Raw genomic sequence first — 22,505 nt, forward strand, 5'->3', positions numbered from 1 at the left:
GCAGAGGGTTCAGATCTTTTTCTACTGTTAAGTGTAGACAGGTAAATAAATGCCTACGGAAGTTCTTGGTCATCCAGATCATGGTTACCCAAAGGTGCTTTTTAAAAAAGACAACTGGGCTTTCTTAATTTTTTCTTTTCCTTGAAGACATTTCATTTCTCAGCCAAGAAGCTTCTTCAGTTCTAATTAACTGGTGGGGAAAGGATTTATAATAGTTGCAGCCGGTCAGTCATTAACACTCTGAGGTTCCTGGAAACCACTTGGAGGGTATTACCTGTCAGATGGAGAGGTAGGAGAACAGGGAAAGCTCCCCTGATACCGCATACTTCAATACAATACAATAGTAGAGTTGGAAGGGACCTTGGAGGTCTTCTAGTCCAACCCCCGGCCTAGGCAGGAAACCCTATACCGTTCCAGACAAATGGCTATCCAACATCTTCTTAAAGACTTCCAGTGTTGGGGCATTCACAACTTCTGGAGGCAAGCTGTTCCACTGATTAATTCACTTCGATAAAGTGAAAGCAACAGATCTAAATCGGAGTCTGTTTAATGAAGCTCAAGGACGAGTACCTAGTTGAATCTGGGTAATTTTTTTTTATCGCTTTCCATCATGACCGCTGATTAAATTACCGCCCCCTTTTCTCTAATTCGTTTTACACCAGTAGGCACCATGGCATTGCTTTGCACGGCTACAGCCCTTGGAAGGCTGCATCTGTTGAATTCCTGACTTTGCTTTCAACAGCAAAACATGGCACCGTTGACACCGGAGGACAAATCCCGCGCCATCCACGCCCCCAGGCCCTCATTGCCTCCCACCTCAGGCCACGACGGAGAGGAGGAACCAGCGCCGCGTGAAGCCCTCTGGCCCTCTGCGGGAGGTGGCGGCAGGGTCGCTCCTCCCTCCCGAAGCGCCAGGCTCAGGTTGTGCTTGGAAACCAGAAGCCTCCAGTTCTTCTTTCTGCCCGGATGGGACCTGGCCAGGGAGCGTCATGAATTTCTGCCGGGAGGCGTGGACGTGGGACTTCGCTTCTTCTTTTTAACGCCAAAGGGGCGGGGAGGGGGGCCAAAAAGCCGGCGAGGCGAACTGAGAGCCCCTCTCGCCCAGTAAAGCGAGCACAGCCGCGGCTGCTTCCGCGGGGCTCCTTCCTTTCCTTTCTACGGGGTTTCGGTGTAAACCGAGCGAAGGTAAGGCGAAACGCAGCGTGAATGTAGGAGAAGGGAGGGAGGGAGAAGAGGAAGAAGGGAAGAGACTCCGTCTCCTCCAGGGCCCTCGTCGTCCCTCCGGCTTCTCCTTTGCTTCTCAGCCGTTCTTGCAAAGGAAAGTTCGGCCAATCGGGCGGCTTTAGAAAAAGCGAGGGGACAAAAAAAAAAACCAACAACTCTTGCGGCTCGACGACATCCGCGTAGCCTAGGACGGACCCCTCTCGTTCTGATGAATGGTAATTCCGTGCCCCTGTTGTTGCGCCCCAGAGCTAGGTAAGAGGACCTGGGCGTGATTTTCTGTGAAAGAGAGGGAAAGATCCCCGCGTGCAGAAAGCTAGTGCGTCAGGGAGATTGTACTGGAAACTTCACCCAGGCAGCTTGTTTTCTGTGTGCATCAGAATCCTTCAAGAAATCCACTTATTAAAAACTTCAAAGTTTAATCACTGCATCCCTTATGAGAACAAGACAGCACTGCTGGGTTTATCCTTAGATGTTCTGCTTTGTTCAAATCATTTCTGCCATAGAAAGATGCCAATGGGCCCTCAGACTATGAAGACGAACTTTGTGTAGCACTAGATCTCATTCTCACCTTGACACCACCCCTCTTCCCCCCCTGATATATTACCTGGCCTCTGATTCCTTTAACCCCCCCCCCCCTGGACTTTTATCAGGTTTGTACTTTGACCTTCTATAGAGGAAGCTAGCAAGGAAGGGGAAGGGAGAAAATCTTTGGGGATGTAATTAATTCAGACGTTATTTCCCTTTTTTTACCTGCTACCTGTCATATCCTAGCAGGGGATAATCTGCTGGATTTTAGTATAAGGTTTTGATAATGTAAACAATTGGGATGGCTCTAGCATCAACAGCGCCGGAATTATTATTATTTTTCCTGAGTAAATGAAAAATCTATGTTTAAAATATTTATTTGACACAGTTGTTCTTCGTCATATTTGACAGGCTCCCCAAATTGGATGAGCTCCTGCATATTAGAAAGTCCTGAGCTGCCAGTCTAAAACTGAAGCCAGCCAAGGATGTTTAAAGCATCTCCTTACTCCCAGAAACAAAAGAGAGAGTGAATGTTGCACATATATGAGGACAATGGTGGTATTAATTGTGAAAGGCAATGCAGAGTATTCTCCAGACTATGGGCATTGATTTTTATTTGTGGTTTCTACCAGTCAAGTGAATTGGAACAACTGGCATGTCGCTCTGAGAGTGATGAAGTAGCTATTGTGAGGATTTGAGGCTCTAATGAAGTTGAAGAGAAATATATTAGGAACCATATTTGGTATAGAGAAGACAGTGGAGCAGAGAAATATATCAGCAACCATATTTGGTGTGAAGCTTAGAAGGCAATTTTAGGGGCCCTGTAAGATACTAAAACATACAGTTACACACAGTCAAATAGGCAATTAATTCAGAAGGTGTATAGGACTACTATACATCTAGGCACAAAAATCAGAACAACAACTAGATGGCAGCAAAGAGTTAAACATTCATTATGTCCTTTGCAATCAAACATGATAGCTACATATTTTGTAGTCACATTTGTAATGTCCTGAACAGCAGTGTTTTTTTATTATTTATAAGATAGACAGCAAACCTTTTTTTCCTAAACATTTTGCTTGGTGATCTTTCAAAAACCAAGATATAGTGTTCTTCACCTTCTTTGGGGATCAAAGAAGCAATTCTACTATTCAGAGATGATGATCTGATATAATTTGGCTTTAAACTTTGCCTTTATTTCAGTAAAAACTTAAATCCAAATAAAGACGTGCTTGCTAAGGTATCATATGTTTGTTTAGTTCTGTTTTAGTATGTGTTCATTAAGTCTAGCCATTATGGCTTATAGACCATGGTTTATAAGCCATAATGAGTTTATTTAAGAATCCAGTTAACTGGACTTTTTAAACAAATAATATAGTATAATGTATTAACTAGATCATAATGTTCCTTTAGGACTATGCTATCCCCCTTTTTGCTTTGCAGAAATAGTCATAGGCTGCAACTTTGTGTATACCATTTGGAAGTAAGTTCTTTGAAACCAGTAGGGATTGCTCAGATCTAAACATGTATAGAATTGTACTTCAAGAAAGAAACCCTTTCCTTCTTTGGTTGAAGCCCTCTTACACATGGTAGCAAATGCTGAACAGGAAGTGTTCGGTGCATGAAGAGAAGCTTGTTCCATTTGCTCAAGTATTTCATGATGGTTTGACTCGTCTCCTGTCTCACTTTTCACTCTAGACTAGAGCGCATTGGATCCGATATTCTGAATGCATTTAATCACTCTTTGAGCCTAATTAATGGAAAACTACGTAACATTTTACATAATTGTATAATGTATTGATAAGTAGCAGCAGCCACAGTTGTACTTTGTATCTGTGAGCAGGATACCAGTACTTGAAAGGTCCTGAGTCTGTCCAACATAAAAAGAAAAGCAGAATTATTAGCATTAGATCTTGGACATATGCTGATAAATAAAGGCTTATTTGTGTATTTCAATATGAAAGGTTGTTACTGTAGAATTGTTATTCTGGGGTTGGTGTTCTGACAAAATAGGCCCTGTCTGCATAAAAAGAGAATTCTTGTTGATCCGGCATATCATCCTTCTGACTTACTTGACTAATTCACCAGCTATTGTGTTCCTGTTTGGGACTTTGTATTCTATATGCAATCGTAGTCTTGCTTACATAATCATTGGGCAAAAGAAAAGATTTTGCCAGGGAATATGGATTCTTTTCCAACTCATTTCAATATTTCATTCAGTTCCTAAAGTTATTTACAGAAGTGAAAATAACTAAATTAGAGGCTTGTTATTCTGGGCCTGGGCCTAGGATAATTAATTCCACTGTCTAGGCAACTTTTGATGCTTCAGATGTTGCTGAACTACAAATATGATCTCATATCGTCAGCCATGCTGACTGTTGGGCTGCTGGGAGTGATAGTTCAGTTCACATCTGTTATGCTATAAGCTGCTTATATCTGCTACAGATTACTATTAATTGATGTGCTTTTTAGCATACATTTAAATATTTAACCTATCTTTTTGTTAATGGCCTGTTTGCCTTATATACATTTTCTGCTTCAATGAACTCGTGAGTTATTCCTGTAGTTATTCTCGAATACTTGTAAAGTGTTTGTGTTTCTTAGCCAATATTAGTTTTAGAGCCCCAAGAGAAAGTTGCTATCCGGAACAAATTCAGAACCAGGCTGAAATGCATAATATATCAGCAGGCAGCTTTGTACTGGCATGTCTTCTGTGCAAAATACATTGAACATTCACTCTGGGGCCACTATGCTGCCTGTGTTACATCCAGTTAAAGCCATTTGTTCTATATTTATAGCATTATGCTTTACAAATCCATATGAGTATACACAACAGCTATTTGGGCTTTTTTTTCTTTCATATTGGAATCTGTTTGACTTCATTTTTTGCATTTTATTTACTTTAATGCAAATGGTTTAAGGATTGCAGTTGGAGTCCCACAGCTCATTCAGAGTCCTGTTATAGTAGTTAACGAAGTAGTTCATATGCTGTAAATAACAAAACAAGGTAACTACGTGCAGTTTAAAAGGAAGGTTCAGAAATATAAGGATTTGCCAGAGGTTCCAAGCAGAGCTTTAAAATAGAAGTTGATGCTTAGGAATCAGATCGATCTTCATTTCTTACTTACTTTTATTTTATTTTACCAGTGAACAGTCAAAGGCTTTGTTACCCATTACAGTCTTTGAAAAAAAACCATCAGAAAGACAAAAATATGCATCCTCTATAAGAGAAGGCTTCTTATCCAGGCATCTAACAACTGAAATTCAAAGCCTCTGATCCGTAGATCCCTTTCAGGATGTCTGCTGAAAACTGAAAGCCACATTTCCCACCATTTTAAAGTAGGAAACAAACAAAACTGCACTGCTAATCCTACCATAAATAATTCATAGCTGTTAATTTTTTTTTAAAAAAAAGATAATTCCCCTACATTGAACTTCACAGCCAAGGTTTAGTGCTGCTCCTGCTTATCAAGGATGTTTACCCTCTGCTATAGCCCCTTTTGCAGTAAAAAAAAATGGTGTTAATTTACAACCTGTCTATGATAGTTGGCTTATGTTTCTTGACAATGAAAGATCCCATTGAAAATACTACTGTGGCCTTGTCATTGCCTTTAGCTTTGTCAAGGCTATGCTATAAGAAGCTGGGCTTTGGTCAGCTAAGAATGCAAATAGGGGACTACATAAAAAATATATCAGCAACAGGAAGACTTTATTGTTCCAATTATTTTCCGGGCCAAATTTTCCATCCAAATAGTACAAAAGTCCACTCACCACTATAAGTAGGTCCAGTCAGTCATTAATTTAAAAATGTTTCAATCAGTAAGATATTCCATGTTGTAATTCTGGTAGCTAGAGATCCAGGATGTTGTGGTAGTTAAAAGTACTGGATTGTCACTAGGGACACCTGGGTGAAGTCCTCCCTCAGTGACAGACAGTCATTAAGTGACTTTGAGTCAGCTGTTTTCTCTCAGCCCAGCCTACTTCACAGAACTGTTGGCAAAGCACTGGAGAAGAAAATACTCTATAAACAAGTTTCGGCTCCTGAACAGAAGGTAGGATATAAACGTAATAAATCGATAATTATCAGGGAGGCCAGTTACATATGCTACAGGTTAGAGATTCCTGAATCTCTATCAACATATTTAAAGACCCAGGAAACAAAGAAAAAATTGAGAGGGATTTATTTCTTCCCCTTTGGGTAGATTGAGTTCATTTTGACCTTCTCTTTATTGAAGGGGGGGAAAGAATTAAAAATAAAGTTTCCCCCCAAATTCATTTCTGTCTCAACCTTCATATCCTTAACTCTATCCCTAACATACAATACTTTCAATGAACAATAGAACATCTCAGTTGTGTCTGTCATTAATCCACAAAGGTATCATAAAAATCTATAGCAAAAAAAAAAAAGGAATCTTCCCTTCATGCCTTATAAGGCTGGATACCCTCTAACACTTTCTTGAATCCACATTTTATTTAATATCTATTTAGTAGATATATGGAAAGAGAGGGAGGGAGGGAAGGAGGCAGAGAGATGTTAGAAAGAGAGAACCAAGTGATAGATAATCTATCCATATACCCAGTCAATCTGCTTCCTCAGATTTTCTTACAATGCTCTACCCTTTCTTTTGCAAAAGGAAATGAAAAACAGAACATCTGCTCTTGATGTTGCACAGTATGTTGATTTTAGTCCTGCAAACAATTAGGTTTTGCAGAGCTATCAGTACACTAATCAGATGCAGTATTTTTCAAAAAATTCCAGGCAAAATTCCTTTTAAGGTAGCCTTTCTCTAATTCTTGTTCCTGGTGCAAATCTTACAGACTCTGTTCCAAGGCACTTGGAAACCAGAAGAGAAGCTGAGCATGGTTACTACTTATAAAATACTAAATTTTAGAAGAATGAGATTGAATGGAATATCCTAGAAGGTAGCATGGCTGGTCAATTAGTTTGAACAGTAAACAGGGGGGAAAAGCCCACCTCCGTATTAAAAGATTTTGTTGAAGGACTGCTCATTAAGAACTAATTTGGGTTGGGGTGTAATGTTCAGATCTATTTCTTGCAACATGGTTTCATAATAATGTATATTAAATATAATCAATATGAATATGTCTAGCATAAAAAGGTTAATCTGGCTCAATATTGTGTGCATTCATCAGTCATCACATTTTGGGGAACAAATGGAAGATACAATTTTGAGGTTTATTTGACATCTGAATTTTAACTTTGCAGCTGGAAGATTGAACCTGATTTTAAAAATTGTAGTACAATAGCTGCAATGACGTCCATGTAATTCTAGGATTCCAAATCATTATCTATTGGAAAGCAGATTGTTGCCATCGGCCAAATGTGATGAACCTTCTTCCAAATTTTGAAACTTATGGAAGTGATGTGGAAGTGGATTATCTTTGCAGTTGTGTATATCTTATTCTCCAGCTTCAAAGTTTAGTCTCTGTGATGTTGAAATACAGTGATGTTGCTAAGCATTTTAACACTCGTTCTTTGTGACTCTGGAGCTAGAGGAGATCTGTGCTTGCTAGCGTGTCTGAAATGTCTCATTTTTAAACATTCCCATTTCAATTCCACACTAGAAGCTAGGGACAGGAGTATGTCATTGTTCGTAGACCTAGAAAGGTAAAGCTAGAACTATTTCTAAATGTACTTCAAGATGATGGAATATTTATTTATTTATTTATCAATCAAATTTGTTGTCCATCTTGTGGTTCAGATGATTCTGAGTGGCTTACCTCAAGATAAATCCACAAATGTTCAACTATTAAAAATGTAAAAACATTTTTAAGATTACAAAAATTAAAACAATCCAGAAACAAGGGTTTGGAAGGGAAAGTTGGGGTACCTTCTCTGTTAGTGCGCCAACCACATCCAGCAAACAGTTTCTCCTTCCAAAGGCATCTGGCATGGAAAGGTTTTAAGGTCTTTCATGAAGGATAAATGAGAGCGGGCAGATCTTACCTCCTATGGCAAGATGTTCCAAAGAGCAGGAACTGAGGTAGAAAAGGCCCTTCTCCTGGAGCTCACCATCTAGAATTCCTTAGTTGGTGGGATCACAGTAGGCCCCTTCTGGCAGCACAAGTGGGATGTCCCATTGGAGAAAGATGGTTCCACAGATATCCTGGAGCCATGGCATAAAGGACTGATCTTGCTATATCGCAAACGCTGAGTCATAGATCTCATAAGGCTAAAGCTTGTTAGTCCAAAGACTGCCATCATCTACCAAAATCAAAGAGTGCAATACAGAATGATAAGGGCTATTAAACCAATATGGTTATACTGTTATCTGGGTTTCTGTGAACGATAAAATTGATATTTATAATGATCACAGATGCTTTATTTTTTTTCAGGAATGGGACAATAATTGAGGTCTTTAAAAGTGATGCAGTTTACTTGTCTCTATGCCACCTGCCTTACTTTACAAATGCCAATTATTTATAGAACATGACTGGAAGTAGCCATGCTCGGTGAGGCCAAATTGTGACAGTTAGTTTTCCAGTGGCCTGAGGAGAAAAAATTGTGTGGAGTTATAAAATGAGTATGAAGCAAAGGAAATAGATCGTTTTTATACTTAGATTCCCATTTCTGCACATCTTGAAGCACCCACTTTGCTTCAATAAGACTGACATTAATTAAAAAGCACTATAAAGAAATCATGAACAAAAGATCAAAGGGAAGACTTTGATTTAATGTTTTAAATAAAATAGAAGGAGGAATGAGTGTGTGGTTCAGTAGGGTGAAAGCCATGAAATTCATCAACTAAAACACAATTTAGAATATTCTTAAGCAAAAAATATAAGGTATTAGACAAAAGAAAACAGAACGAATGGGGATACCTGCATAAAAAGAACCACCTTGAAAAATTTAACTGTTGCTGTCTATCTGTCAGTAGTAGCCATAGTAGTATATCTACACCATTGACATGGCACCAGGCTACAATCGATCAAGATATGAGAAGGCTGTGTTTGTTGTTCACATGTTCCCTGTTTATGTGTACAGGAAAAAAAGAATTAAAATAAATAACTTCAGAGGAGCAAACTGTTTAAGGAGAACACCAGTCTCCTAGCACTCCCTTCTCTTTCCTTGCACAGGTAGTTCTCAACTTACAACAGTTCATTTAGTGATGGTTTGAAGTTAGAAGGGCACCTAAAAAGTGAGTTATGACCATTTTTCACACTTTTGTATGCAGCATAGGTGATCAAAATTCAGATGCTTAGCCAACTGACTCATATTTATGACAGTTGCAGAGTCCCGGGTCATGTGATCTTTTTTGCGATGTTCTTACAAGCTAAGTCAGTGGGGAAGCCAGATTCACTTAACAACGGTGTTACTAACATCAGAACTGCAGTGATTACTTAACAACTGTGGCAAGAAAGGCCATAAAATGAGGCAAAATTCACTTAACAACTGTCTCACCAAACAACAGAAATTTGGGGCTTAATTGTGGTCATAGGTTGAGGCCTACATGTACCAATAAAAGGAAGAGAAAGTTTGGAAAGAGAAATGCCAGAAAGCCCTATATTTCAGAATTAGAGAAGGGTTCAGTATCTAACAAGTGGGTCCATTTTGATCTAAAGCAGATTCGACCTCTGTTTGAATAAGAGCAACCACTATGATCTGTTTGAGCATATCTCATTTGCTTCTTGTGGATCTGCAGGAATTCTATGTGGGGCCAGAGTTTCCACTATTTCAATGGTGATGGAGAGGGCAACAGTGATTACATTGGAGGACAGAGATTGTTGTGCCATGCCTTCCTTGTATCCTCTGTGATGCAAGTACTTAAGTAAGTTAGTCCAATCTGTTTCAAACGGTGGTGTCAGAGTTCCAAGTAATAGATGCATCGCAAGCAAAAAATCCAAAACAGATGGATTCCTCAAATAATAGCTTTACTGGAAATATCATATTGGCACATATCTGGTGAAAACCAACTCTGAGGGAGGCCTTAGTTTTTACCTAATTAAAAGTAAAAGTTTTTCCCTCAATCCCAAACAATCACGTACATGGTCTAATCAAGGCAGCTCGTCTGGTGACATCACTCCTCCTTCCTCCGGTCAGGTGTGAGAACGTCCTTGGTTCCCAAGAGAAAGCATTTTATTTTGACTACAAACTCCAACTATCTCACCCCCCACTCCCTATCCCTCGCTCCAGTGTGGCAGCCCTGAAGCCTCAAAATGGCTTCAGCCAGATCCGCTTCAGGGTTGACACGTGGATTGACTGAAGGTGTCATCTTGTCCTTCATATCAAAGAGCAAATTATCTTAGGATACCCTTGTTTGAGCTGTTTATGGCTAATTGTCCTAAAACTTGCATTTCACAACCTAGACATACAAACTCAGCAGAATTTCCAGTGCTGTACTGTGGTCACTCAAGGGAGATACGTACCTCAGCACAATGTATTTTCACTCAAACTGTTCCCTCTCCCTTTCCTCAAAAATCAGCATGAAGCTTCTGCCAGCTTTAGAACACTGAGAACAGGCCAGGAACACTAGGAGACCATCTGTCCTTCCTCCAAATGAGCAGGAGGAGACTTCGGGGAAAAAAATGGAACTGGAACAGTAATCTCACACCTGAGCTGCTGAGCTGGAGTTACAAAAAATATCTTTGTCCCCACTTCACACACATGCAAGAAAATAAAGATCTCATCCCTCGTTCCTATCCAAATGTTCAGCACTTGCTGCACGTCATGTAATTTTCAAAAACAAAATGAGCAGCAGTTACCAGGTAAAGGAAAGCAACACTCTGCAAAGGCTCTGTTTGTTCTCTTTCTACTGTCTATGATGCAGGAAAGATAATGCAATGACATTTTTGCAAGAAGGTGCTTTTCACGGTAGCTCTAACCATGACTGTAGTTTGTGGTGAAGATTGTCTCTGTGTGGGTGTTGAGTATTGGAATATAATTCTGTAGCTTGCATGAGCTGAGATGCAGCATCTCAGACCGGGTTCAGTGAAAATTCAAGACAGCTTTTTGTTTTCACAAATGTTATGAAATTGATTAGAGATTGGATTTGTTAATAAGATGTATTGTATTATTGGATTGGATTTGTTAATAAGATGCCTGTATTATTTCCACAGCATAATTATTTCCTCTTAGCCAGGAACTAGGAGGTAACAAAGCAAGAGCAAAGCCAATAGAAAAAAAGACTGCCCACAATACCCAAAACTGCATGGAGAAAAGTCTAACGTTATTGTTTCAGATACAGTAAACTGCTAGCCTTCACCGTAAACTAATACCATAAGGATGGCAAATCCAGGGGCAATTCTCTAGTGGTCCAAAGAAGGGATAGAGGAAGAAAATTATTTCAGGAGTACAATTTAAATAAACTCACCACTGTCTGCTATAGCAACATAGCTGATAGTAGATCACTCTGGATAGCACTAAATCTTTCCTCTTCAAGAGTTATTCTATAACCCTAACTTGTGCTTTTTTTTTAAAAAGTGCATATTTTTCTCTGGGTTTTGATGTGGGTGGTGGAGCATATTAGCTTTTAGCGTTTGTCACATTGTAGACAGTAGATATTTCACTGCTTTCAATTTCATTTTAGTGGACTATCTTGATCTTTGTTTTATTGCTGTTGTCAGACACTAAGGATTTTCATCATTATGTACAATTATAATAACTCTTTATTTGAGGCATTACATTGTGCTAAATGGTTTAAGGGCGGTTGTTGTTTTTTAATCCAGCTTAAAATTTTCATGAAAGGCTGAAATAAAAAAAGCTATGAATCCTGACATGGTTAAAAAACATATTCTAACAGATCTATTGGAATTACAACTCTAGAATTTCCAATTAGAATGACCCAATTGTAATTCTGGACTATCTGAAGAGGACCATGCCAGGGAAGACTGTTCTAGCACCATCTTTTAACATAATAATTCAGAACAATTTCTGAAAAGATTAGACACTGATTTTTTTTTAATTAGGGCTAGCATTTATATAGATGAATAACCTCTTTATCAAATAGGTGAGGTTGGGAAAGAATGCCTGTCTCTGCTTCTGGAATTCTTGTTAGTACATTCCTAAAAGCTCTTTTCTGAATCTCATGGCCAGATAGAAGGCAGACATAAGAATGGAGCCACGAGTAGCATTGCAGAGCTATTATCAAACTTCCTTGATAGGGATGCATTGGGGGATTTCCCCCCCTCCCAGAACTTCTTTCTTTGCAGCCTCTGGCCAGAGGTGACCCATTTTCAGAATGATGTTTCTCTTGTCAGATCTCCCATGGTTCAAAGTTGGTTCCATTCTGTTCTGTTTTCAAAAAGTTATCATGGTGACAAACAGGAAGAGACAATTCAGACTTGAATTGCTTATTTATTTTGCCAGTCTAATCATAGCCAAATCTGAGCAATTTACAGACATACAATCAGTAGTAAGATTAAAACAATATAAAATAACTGGATAACAACAATTAGAACAAAATCCTCATCACTGAGAACTAACCTGCAGAAATGCCATCCGGAATTGCTTAGATGAGGTTGACAAGAGTATAAATATGATCCATAAATTTTAAAAACCTACATATTCAACCACAGGAGGATGTAAGATAAATGTCACTGGATAGAGCTCTGAGGATGTGAGAAGGGAAGAAGGTGGTGTTGGGGTGTTTTTTTTTAAACCTCTTATTACTGTGGTTTGGCTTGGTCCTGTTACTCAGTTCTTAGAACTGAAGAAGTTCTTGGATGAAAAGTGAAACATCTTCAAGAAAAAAAAAAGTTCAAATTGTCTTTTGAAAAAACACTTTTGGGATAACCATGACCTGGATGACTGAGATTCTCCATAGACAAGAGCAACAATTGCATAATTTCTTTCAAATATTCCACTGGATTGAGGAAAATGTGCTCAATATCCCATGAACTGCTCAATTCATTCATTTCATTTATAGAAAGGATTTCAAAGCTTATATTTTACAAAGCTTGCAGAAGTTCCACTTACTATAAGAGGAAAATTACTTTCATACTGTCCTAACTCCTTGTGTTTTCCATTCAGTGTATCGTGAAATTTTGATAGGAAAGAAGTATGAATTTTGGGGTTAGCCTTATGTATATTACCATAATTATATATGTTTTGGGACTGGTTTCTGTGGTTATAGTCATGAAAACCTATAATGAAGGAAATGGTTTAGGTTTCTCATTCCACAACGTGTATTTAAAGAAGTGTGTTAGGAAGCTGCCATAATATAAATCAAGTTTTTTGTTACAGGTGGTCCTCACTAAATGACCACTCCTTCAATGACCATTCAAACTTACAATGGCACAGATTGAGTAGTACTTATGACCAGTCCTCAGAATTCTGGCTGTTGCAATATTCCTGAGGTCATGGGATAATCATTTGCAACCTTCTTTCTAGTTTCCTATGAGCAAAAATGATGAGGAAGCCATCAGGAGGTTACCACATTATATCTTTGTTTAATGGTCAGCTGTTGTTATTTCCTTAACAATGCCAACTGGAAGTGCCAGAATTTCCATCGCTAAGTGAAATAGCCATGCAACATTGTGCTTTACAACCATGGAAATCCCAGTCCCAGTTTAGACTTTATTATGGAATAACAGATGCAAACTGAAAATAAATGCTAAAAAGGTAGAGGAAGCAGATAAATTACTGCACTTTTGGGAAATGTTTAATAGAGATAGGAAAACAAATGGAAAGTTTTATCATGCAAATGCTAGTAGAAAGTAGTGGATAACCTGTGGTCTCTTGTAATGAAATAATGTATGTGGAAAGGAGTGAAAATGGTTGGCTTTTAAAGTTTTGAAAGATCCTTAAGTAGAAAAAACAATGACTAGAAAACAAGCTCTGGGACTATACATGGAGTTTAAAAGTAAGATTGTTAAAAGTTCAGAAAAGGAATACAGAGTTGGCTTATTTGATCAAGGTCAAAATAAAAATCTGTTTCTCTTGCTGGATTTTTGCAGATAAAAAACAAATGCTGAGGTTTTTGGCTTTTGTTTTTAGTTAAGAGCTAAGTTATCAATTTGCTGGTGTCTAGGGGTGAGGAGAATATTTGTGTTAGGAGATGTGATAAGATATTAAAATTGCTTGGCTTCCGTTTCCGGGACCGAATGGCGACGGACGTGTAGTCTGCCAATCGCTCACTTGGCGGGCTCCGAAAGGAGCACAGGAGGCTCGAGCGAAGGGTCTCCTGCCAAAAGGCAGCTTGCTGGGATCCCCCGCAGTGGCGGCAGCCGGTGAGGGTGTTTTTCCCAGCTTCGCCTAGGCGCCAGGGAGCAGTGGGGGGGGGGCGAGTGATGTCGCCTGTTCGCCGGATGGCCCTGGGAGGCTTAAACAATTAGAACGAAGCAGCTGAAGAGCGGTGAGCCTAGGGGCCTCTCCAGGTCTTTTACTATTTTTACACTTCTGATGGTTTGGCAGTTTTCCTGCCTTGCTTGTTTCAACCTCTGGAGGAGCTTAGATTGGAGGGGGGGGGAAATTCCACCCCCCTCGGAAAAGTGGCGTTTGAAAAATCCCTCCCCTTCATGGGGGAGAGAGAAAGTTTAAAAACTATTTTCACTTCCCTTAAATAATGGGGGGGGGAATCTTCTTCTTTGGCTACAATTGCGAGAGAAAGGATGGCTGAACTGATTCTTTTTTAAACTACTTATGGAAATTTTGACTTTGTTGTTTTCCTGATCACCTATACTGGCTGACCCAAGATGGCCAACTTCCTCCTTCTTCTTTGTCTTTATGAATGAGACTCCTCCCTTGGAAAACTTTATGGCTTTCAACTAATTTTCACCCCAGAGACCTCCAGGAGCCTCTTCAAATACGCTACTCCCCTGGACTTGGAATATCTTGACCCGCCTATTTGTTTTAACTTCTCTGCTAGAGGACTTGTTCTCCTTTGGACTTGCTTGTTGGGTGATCCCTGCCGGCTGTGCTCTCCCACAGACGCCATTTATTTGTACAGAATAACAATTAACTCTGAGCCTTATGATGGGTCCTAAGAAATTACCACCTGGTAAGGCCTCGTCGGCCCCAACATCTTCAACGTCTAGCCCTGCACACCAGTCACAAATGGGATCTTTCCTACAACCCAAGGTCTCTGAAGAGAGTGCAAAAGACCTGTCTACCCAGCAGATGCTTCAAAACATCTTAAAGGGACAGGACGAAATTAAACAACAATTGCAGGACTTAAAGGAAGAGCTCAGAGAGACGAACCAGCAAACCACATGGAATGAACAGAGGATTGGTGTGCTGGAGGAGGGGGCGGTTGGGATTAGAGATGAGATGAAGACAATCCAGAGGGGGAATACAGAATTTGGGAACCAGATGTTAAAAATGGAATTTGAAAGGATGTCTTTTTTTCTTAGGTTCCAAAATTTGCCAGAAGCTGAGAATGAAGATCTCAAGGAGATTATGACCACAATACTAGAGTATATTAATAGAGAGAAACAACAGCTTTGGTGGGATATTGACCTGATTTATAGAGTTAATTCGGCTTACGCAAGAACACATAATGTCCCAAGGGAAGTTCATATTAAATTTCTTAGAAAAACTACAAGAGATGAGGTTCTAGGAGCTCAAAGGGGAGGACCACTAAAATATAAAGATAAAGAGATAACCATTCTTAAACAGATCCCCAAAAAGTAAGAGATAATAGAAGGAAATATTCCTTCTTAGCAAAAAAAATTATATAATAATGGGGTCTGGTTTAGATGGCTTTTTCCAGAAGGCATGCTGATTTTTTTGGAGGGCAGCAGAATTAGAATTCACACACCAGCAGAAGCAGAGGCTTTCGCTAAAAAGCATAGTGCTGTTTTAGGTGAAATGGGGGATGTCACACAAGAAACAAGGGAGGGAGGGGCTGAGGTTCAGCCGGTGGATGGGAGAGAGGATGCAACAGCCAGAAGACTCAGATCACAAAAGTGATTTGGAATACTATTGCAATTGTTGCTACAATGTATTTTATGGAAGTGATACAAAACAAATGATTGAAACATACTGATGATTTTGTGTCAAATTTTAAACTGCTAATACTTAGGTAAATGCTGATATTTTTCTATCATTGTTTGTAAGTTGCAAGACCTGGGGGGGCTTCTCCTCCCCGCACGATGTAGCTGTCAAAATGTTTTATACCCTATAACCCTTTTCCCTGAAATCTTTTTAAAAAACCAATAAAAAATTGAATAACAAAAAGATATTAAAATTGCTTTTACTTGCTGAGATGAAGGGGAAAGCTGCTACTTTTTTCTTTTTCCTCTTTTCTATACTTTTTGCTTTTTTGTATTTTTCTTTTTGTGGTCCTTTGTTTTTATAGTTTGTACAGTTTTAATTTTTTTTCTATTTGTACTTCTTAAGAAAGTTATTTTTAAAAACAAGTGCATAGGGGGTATGGAACATGAGCATGAACGCAGGAAAACTCAGCATGGTAAAAGATGCGGTGAATCAATGCACATTGATATCCTAGGTATCGGCAAATTGAAATAGACTGGAATTGGACACATTCAGTTAAAACTGTGTTTCTCAACCTTGGCAACTTGAAGATGTCTGGACTTCAACTCCCAGAATTCCCCAGCCAGCTGGGAGTTGAAGTCCAGACATCTTCAAGTTGCCAAGGTTGAGAAACCCTGAGTTAAAAGATCATACCTTGCACTGTTTAGGACACATACAAAAAGCAAAGAAGGAATGGTGTTGCTTTCATAGTCAGGAAGGATATGGGAAGGGCAGTGCAATGAAGTTTAAGCTCAAGCCACTGATTCAACAGAAATGGGAAGGTTGATTAATTAACCTTGAGTGAAGGTCAAGTTAAATCTGAGATCAACAGAAGAATAAGATGTTGCTCAGTGAAATGCAGTCAGAGATTTCTTATCAGTAAGCTTGTGCTAAATGCAGGATGAGTTTATCTGCTCTATTTACAATCTGCCCCTAGGCTTTATTTGCCACCCAACTAGTGGTGGGTTTCAAAAAAATTTAGAGCCTCTTCTGTAGGTGTGGCCTGTTTTGTGAGAGTGGCTTGCCAGCCATGTGACTGGGTGGGAGTGGCTTGCTGACCATGTGACGGTGGGAGTGGCTTGCCAACCATGTGACCATGTGGGCGTGGCCAACTTGTAAAATGTGGTGAAACTCACTTAACAACGCTCTTGCTTAGCAACCAAAATGTTGGCTCAGAATCTCTGGCATTTGAAGCACGCAAGTCTTAAAGCTGACAAGTTACAAGACCCTTTGCATCCCTAACCCTTTAGAAAAAAAAACCCAGGGGTGTTCAAACTTGACAGCTTTAAGACTTGTGGACTTCAACTCCCAGAATTCCCCCTCCAGTCATGTTGGTTCAGGAACTCTGGCATTGAAGCACGCAAGTCTTAAAGCTGTCAAGTTACAAGACCCTTGCACCCCTACCCTTTAGGAAAAAAACCCCAGGGGTGTTCAAACTTGACAGCTTTAAGACTTGTGGACTCCCAGAATCCCTCCTCTGGCTCTTCATCTTGATGATGTGTGGACGGGTGGGGGGAGGGAGAGAGCTGGAACCGGTTCTAAACTGCACTGTAGATTTGTGGAACCTCTTCTATAGAAGAGATTAGAACTGGCAGGAACTCACCTCTGCACCCAACACACACAAACCAGCTACCCTTCACATCAGATTCCTTTATTTTAATTATTATCCCAATACATAGAAGGTTCTAATGCAACATTGCCTCAGTTCTCAAGCATTAAGGGAAAAGGCCCTGTACTTTCACATGGTTTGAAAAGCAGGAGAGGGGGGGAGTGATGTTAAAATAATTAAGCAAATTTAACTATAATATATTTTACACAAATCTTCTCTAGAGATTATTTTATTTAAAAAAACATTTGACAGTTATAACAGTGAAAGTTACTCCCAGAAGCATTATTACAGTATTTATTTTTCCAAAGTTTACCTTGATAAATATAACAGATTGCATGTTGATTTATAAAAACCTTTATTGGAACATAATTATTTTGTTTATAAATTTGTCAAATTTTTTCACCTTTGAATTTTCCAAATGTTCTTCCTTTGCTTCATTGTGTGGGAACAGCTATAATTGTCTTCACTTGTTATAGAGGAATGAAGAAATAATGTAGGCAAAGGTATACATGAACTATAGCAGAACTGTTAAGAGATTATAAATGAGAAAGTAAAAGGCAATTCAGTCCCGGGAAATGAGGAAGCATGAGAAAGAGACTCAAAATAACCATAACTTGATTCTGTATTTTATAAGACGGGGACAGAGGAACATTCTGCCTGGTTTTCAACATTGTTATTATACCCTATAACCATGATGGCGAACCTATGGCACGTGTGCCACAGGTGGCATGCAGAGCCATATTTGCCAGCACGGCAGCCCTCAGCTCCGACCTGTGCGCCAGCCAGCTAATTTTCGACCTTCCGGAGGGCCTCCAGTGGGGGCGGGGGGCTATTTTTGCCCTCCCCAGGCTTCAGGAAAGCCTCCAGAGCCTTGGTAGGGCAAAAACTCCCCACCCACCCAGGGGGGTCATGCGCGCATGCACGGGGGATCACATACACCTGCGCAGGTGAATAGGCCATGCATGTGCACGATGGGGCACATGCACACATGCAATAGCGCGCATACACACACTTTTGGAATGCCTTTAGAAAAAGGTTAGCCATCACTGCCCTATAACAATGTTTCTTAACCTCAGCAACTTTAAGCTGTGTGGATTTCAGCTCCTTGAATTCCAAACCCAAACGATCAGTCACATGGGCCAATCATGGCAGCATCCGCAGGTCTGGTGACATCACTCCTCCTTCCTCTGGCCAGGTGTGAGAACATCCTTGGTTCCCAGGGGAAAATATTTTATTTTGACTACACAGCCCCAGCTATCTCTAATCCCCCTCCCTATCCCTCACTCCAGTGTGGCAACACTGAAGGTCCAAGATGGCTTCAGCCAGGTCATCCTCAGGCTTGGCACACTGAGCTGTTGCTTTTCTCTCCAAAGAGATCTCTGAATGCATGAGTAGAAAGTGAACATGCCCTGGGACAGGCTAGAGGTCTTGAGCCTATGCCCAGTTGCTTTACAATCGACATACTGATTAAGCATCGAGTGCAACTGGTGTCCACAACTGCTTCAACTTCCCCTTTCATCTCCATTTCGGATACTTGGAGGTTGACTTGGAAGGTGAAGGGGCGGATGGGTGCACTAACCACATTTCCTGAAAAGAGAAATGTGGCGCTCCCAACAGAAACGTGGCTCTCCCAACAGACCAGTGGCTCAGCAATAACCAGGATATTCTAACGATGGAAAATGAATTAGCCTGGAAGGGTTCAAAACTGTACGTCCCCACAGAGTTGAGGCTGGAAGTTCTACAGCAAAGCCATGATGCAAAACTAGGTAGCCACTTTGGATTCCTAAAAATGCTCCACCTTGCCAGGCATCAATTTTGGTGGCCAAGGATGAAATCGGAGGTGGAAGATTATGTAAAAAGCTGTGCTACTTGCACAATGATGAAAACACGACCGGGGAAGCCCCCTGGACTACTACAACAAGTGGCCAGCCCTAGCCGACCATGGGAAGAGATTGTAATGGACTTCATCGTCGAACTCCCAGACAGCAGTGGAAATAGAGTAATCTGGACAGTTATTGATTTGTTTTCCAAGCAGGCATATTATATTGCTTGCTCAGGGCTGCCATCTGCAAATAAATTAGCGAAAACGTTTGTGAAACACATTTATCACCTGCACAGGGTGCCCAAGAGGATCATTTCAGACCACTGAGTTCAGTTCACCGCCAAGTTCTGGAGAGAGTTCCTGAGATCCATCGGGTCCACACAAGGACTCAGCAGTGTTTCATCCCAGCACTAATGGTGCAGCGGAGGGGACCAATGCAATGGTGGAACAATACATCCGGTGTTACGTGGACTATCAGCAAGACAACTCGTCGGACTTGCTACCCTTTGCCAAAGGGTAAAGGAAAGGAAAGCAGTTGTAATTCTCTGGATACATTTAATAAGTTCTCAGAATTCTCAGTGGGAGGAGAGAAGGAGCTGTGTCATCATATCATGTTATTAAGTACTAATAGTGCTATTAAGGGACAGATACTGTTGTCTCTTCAGACAATTTACATGGTCATGGAAAGCAATGAAGTTGCACTGATTGGTCCTCCAGCAATCCAGCCTTTAATTTTTAAGAATGTCTTTAGGCCCATAAGTACCATTTTTGTTGTTTTGAAGTCTGTCACAAATATACAAACCCAAGGGAAAAAACATGCAATACATCGAGAGCAGGCTTCCCCAGCTGACATTTTCTAGTTGTACTAGAAATACAACACAGAGGAGATACCATAATCATGCTGGCTGGTATTGTAGAAATACCAATAAAAGAGAATATATGTAACTTAGGGTTGAACTGTGGAGTCCTTGGTGCTCTCTAGAATGCGGCCGCGCGGGCAATCCTGGGAAGTACTAGGTACTCCCACATAACACCTCTCCTACGCGGGCTGCACTGGCTACCTGTGGTTTTTCGGGTGCGTTTCAAGGTGTTGACTTTCATCTTTAAAGCGCTCCATGGCACAGGACCTAGCTATCTGCGGGATCGCATCCTACCCCACACATCCCTGCGACCGATTCGCTCTCACAGAGAGGGACTCCTCCGGGTGCCGTCCACTAGGCAATGCCAGCGGGCGGCGCCCAGGAGTAGGGCCTTCTCTGTGATGGGCCCGCCCAGGAGTAGGGCCCTCTGGAATGACCTCCCCCCTGACATCAGAACAACCACCGATCTCCGCTCCTTCCGCAAGAAACTTAAGACCCACCTGTTCCACTTAGCTGGCCTGGCCTAACCGCAGCTTTAATCTCTAATCTTTCTGGCCTATATTTTAATTTTGGGGGGTAGGTTTTTTAGGTTGCTTTTAATTTTTATTATTATTGTACAGCTTTATATTTAATTTGTTTTTAGGGGTATTTAAGATTTTCTATTATGTATATGGTTTTTTAACTGCTGTCTGTACACCGCCCCGAGTCCCTTTGGGGAGAGGGGGCGGTCTATAAATTTAATAAAATTCAAAAAAAAATTCTAAGCTTGGTTATTTGCTTGCAGATAATAAGCAGAAAACAATACCCTAATCAAGAAACTACCAAAGAGAAAAAAATATCTCCACCACTATTGACATGGCAAACTACCGTCTATAAGCAGAGTGCAATCTCCACTCCCTTCTAGTGCTGAAGATATTACCTAGTCAGGTAATGAAATGTCTGCAAGCAAGCAACCATGCTCAGAGACTCCAGAGTTCAACCCTGAGCTACATATATTCTCTTCTACGGATATTTTCTACAAATTGTAAAGGTTGCAGTCCCAACGTTTTTGAGGAAATTGAAGAAAACTATACTGCAGCAACCTTTGTATCTGTAGACTACTTTAGATAACTTTTGGTCGTATACATTTTCTGGTAAAGGTCCATATTTTAAAACATTGTCAGCCTCCAATAAGCCATGCAGGACATTTCTGATGCTATGTGCAAGGGCAAACCCATTCAGCTATTCCCTCTGGCAGTGGGAGGGATGTTTCTCATATAAATTGGTGCTTTGTCATCTCTTGGAGGTAAAATGATATCAATATGAAATGTTGATGGCATGATCTGGGGATATTTTGAGAATGCAGAGATGTGTTAAGGAGCCATTTGGGGTCTGGGAACCATGAATCATCACCTCTGGAAACCATGGATCGCCACTTTTTGGAAGGCGGTAATTTTCATGTACCCAGTAGATATGAAAAAACATCCTACAATTCAGTAATAATACTGCTTATATTATGCTCATTAGAAGTCACTCTCCTCCCGTATAAAGCCTTTGGGAATAACTGAGCAGTATGCAATTATCTAGTCTACGTGATGATAGCAACTAAGATCTTAGCACATTATCACAACACCGCTAATTATATAAATTAATCACTCATAACGGGGGGGTAGGGCGGATTAAGAATTTAACGCAAAATCAATACTGGCTGCATTGTAAGTTCTTCAAATTGGTTTTCCTCATGTATGTTTTCATAAGGCTGAAAATGCTCCCAAGAGATCTTCCAACATTTCAAAATTGAGAAAAGGCGTCTATTTTCAAATACTGGCTCTCCTCCTACAGCACCATTATTTGATGGGTCCAGTGGCTGGCAGGCTCGCTTAGCTCACACGTGTCATGCATGCACATGCGCGCTGCCATCCGTGCATGCATTTTGCCTAAAGGGCCTAAATGGGATGCCTTAGAGCCAGGGTAAGTGGGCGGGGCCACCCGGAATTTCCGCTACCGGTTCGGGCAAACCGGTCAGAACCGACAGAATATCACCTCTGCTGTTGTGTCCTCGACATACGACCTGACAGCCGGCAACAACCAAGCCGTACCTGATTGGCTAAGATGCGGCTTGGCTGAGCGCGGGCTGTCGGACCGTTCTGATTGGCTGCCCTGCTTGACAGCTCCCATATAAATAGCTGTCAAACAGGGAAGGTGCTGAATCTCTCTGTATATAGTTCTAACTGAGCCTATTGCAATAAAGCGTTCTAGTTCTCCTCAGAAATCGTTTCGCCTCATTCCTTTGTCTAATCCTCAAAACCTGCAACAACGGCTGTGAACAGTAGTGGGAATCCTGCATTCAGCACTGAACGGTGCAGTAATGCTCTTGCCCAAAGGTCCCCAAAAGAAATTTCATTTCAAACTGGGAAAAATGGTATTTTCTGATAGGTATCGTTTTCTTTCCCTAAAGATAAAAATAGTTTGCATAAAAGCATTTCCTTTTATTTTTAAAAAAAAATCCAAAATTATTTTTTAAAAAGGCATACCATCCTTTCTGACTCTCAT

At 40.6% G+C, this 22,505-nt stretch overlaps 1 protein-coding gene across 4 annotated transcripts in view; it reads left to right on the forward strand.

The window, feature by feature from the left end:
• Window positions 1-666: 666 nt before the first annotated feature.
• The window catches only part of CDK18 (cyclin dependent kinase 18), a 95,066-nt gene continuing 73,227 nt past the window's right edge, over window positions 667-22,505 (forward strand). For 2 of the 4 annotated variants that reach the window (XR_014174902.1, XM_081947156.1), the window contains exon 1: window positions 668-1,185. The gene's annotated coding sequence lies outside the window, so the exon portion shown is untranslated. Of the gene's footprint in view, window positions 1,186-1,229; window positions 1,477-8,847; window positions 8,910-22,505 lie in introns of those variants that run through there. The other 2 variants (XM_081947157.1, XM_081947158.1) reach the window with 2 other exon arrangements.

The sequence above is a fragment of the Natrix helvetica genome, assembly GCF_964273705.1.
Source record: "Natrix helvetica genome assembly, chromosome: 3".
Taxonomy (NCBI): Eukaryota; Metazoa; Chordata; class Lepidosauria; order Squamata; family Natricidae; genus Natrix; species Natrix helvetica.